The sequence below is a fragment of the Galeopterus variegatus genome, unplaced genomic scaffold, assembly GCF_000696425.1.
Source record: "Galeopterus variegatus unplaced genomic scaffold, G_variegatus-3.0.2 Scaffold513, whole genome shotgun sequence".
Classification (NCBI taxonomy): domain Eukaryota; kingdom Metazoa; phylum Chordata; class Mammalia; order Dermoptera; family Cynocephalidae; genus Galeopterus; species Galeopterus variegatus.
The window spans coordinates 155,039-156,929 of NW_007726624.1; the positions used below are offsets into that span (position 1 = coordinate 155,039).

Genomic DNA, 1,891 nt, shown 5'->3' on the forward strand with positions numbered 1-1,891 from the left:
GCCGCGCTCCCAAGCAGCGCACTGTAGCAGTGCGCCACCAGGCCGGCCCTCACGTGTGAAATCTTAAAAAAAAAAAAAAAAAAGGTAAAAGAAAAAGGCAAATACACAGAGATTGAGAATAAAACAGTGTTTACCAGGTGACAGAGGGGGAAGGGAGGAGACAGGGTGATGTAGGTCAAAGGATGCAAAGTAGCGGATATCTAGAAGGAACAAGTACAGAGAACTAATGTAAAACATGAGGATATGGTTAATAATACTGTATTGTATTTGCCATTTTTTACTTATTTAAGTAGACTTTAGCTGTTCTTGTCACCAAAAAAAAGAAAAAAAGGCAACTATGTTAGATAATGAATATGTTAATGTTCTTTGCTATAGTAACCTTTTTCCTATCTTCGTGTATCTCATAATGTCATGTTGTATACCTTAAATGTACACAATAAAATTTTTTTTTTAAAGAAATAATAATTTTTTTTAAAGAAAGGGTTGGGGAGGGGGCTTTGAAGTAAGTAAGCTGAGAAAAATAAAATTCAGATTATATCTCACTTTTTGAATATTCTACCAAATCTCAGTTTTAAAGAAAGATGAGAGTTATAAGTGTGTGTGCTTGCTGTTCAACAAATGTTTAAACTTTTCATTCAGTTTGCCTTGTAACTAACAAACCTGGAATTAGAGATCAAGGTTGGCTCAGTGTATGATCCAGAATCCTCCCCCACTTTTTTTAACAACCATCATTTTATGTTTCCTAAAAAGGTAGGGGGTAAATATAATACAGTTCCTGCCTTTCAGGAGCTCATAGCCTAGCCAGGAAAAACAAAACAAAACAAAAAAAACCCCATGTATCTGAAGACAGTATATGTCATAAGAATTTTTGCTTAATGAAAAAAATGTTTTAAGACATGTAAATAGCTGACTATATACCAAAACATGAGGTACTTTACAATGAGGTGCATAAAGAGTTAATGGAGCACAGATGAGAGAGGAATTTATGCTGCCAACATAGAGAGAAAGGGGAGGAAGAAACAGAAAGATTCACAGAAGTGACGTGCAAGCTGGACTTTGAAGACTGAATAGGAGTTGGCCAAGNCAGTTCCTGCCTTTCAGGAGCTCATAGCCTAGCCAGGAAAAACAAAACAAAACAAAAAAAACCCCATGTATCTGAAGACAGTATATGTCATAAGAATTTTTGCTTAATGAAAAAAAAAAAATTTAAGACATGTAAATAGCTGACTATATACCAAAACATGAGGTACTTTACAATGAGGTGCATAAAGAGTTAATGGAGCACAGATGAGAGAGGAATTTATGCTGCCAACATAGAGAGAAAGGGGAGGAAGAAACAGAAAGATTCACAGAAGTGACATGCAAGCTGGACTTTGAAGACTGAATAGGAGTTGGCCAAGCAGAAGGCACTGCCAACACAGAAATCAGTGTGTGCAAGGCGTGGAGGTGTGGCAAGTGTGAGCAATGACAGGGTAGATGGAGGTGAGGCTAGAAAGGCAACTAAGGACAGGAATGTGTACGGTCTTGCTCTGGTACGCCTAGGAGTTTACATTCTCCTCTAGAAGCGATATGAGTCTTGACAGGTGTTAGAGTAGGGAGGTGAAATGTTCAGAGCTGTGTTTTAGAAAGGTCATGCTGGCAGCAGTATGGAGGATGGGCTGAAGTGGGATGGGGCTAGAGGCAGAGAGGCTCGCTAAGCAACTGCAACAGTCTAGGTCAAGAAGAGTCAAAAAGGTTGAGTTGAACCAGAGAGCAGTGGCAATGGGAAAATGTACAGACAGACAGATTGAGGAAACCTTTTGGACATAAGGTTAGGTCTTTAGAATCAACAGAAGGTCTGACCCTGGTCTCTAGATTCAGTGGTCAAATCCTTCGATGGACTACACACGGC

General features: G+C 39.0%; 1 protein-coding gene across 1 annotated transcript in view; it reads left to right on the top strand.

Moving 5' to 3' along the window:
- The window catches only part of NR5A2 (nuclear receptor subfamily 5, group A, member 2), a 92,525-nt gene that overhangs the window by 25,424 nt on the left and 65,210 nt on the right, over positions 1-1,891 (top strand). The window lies entirely within an intron of this gene.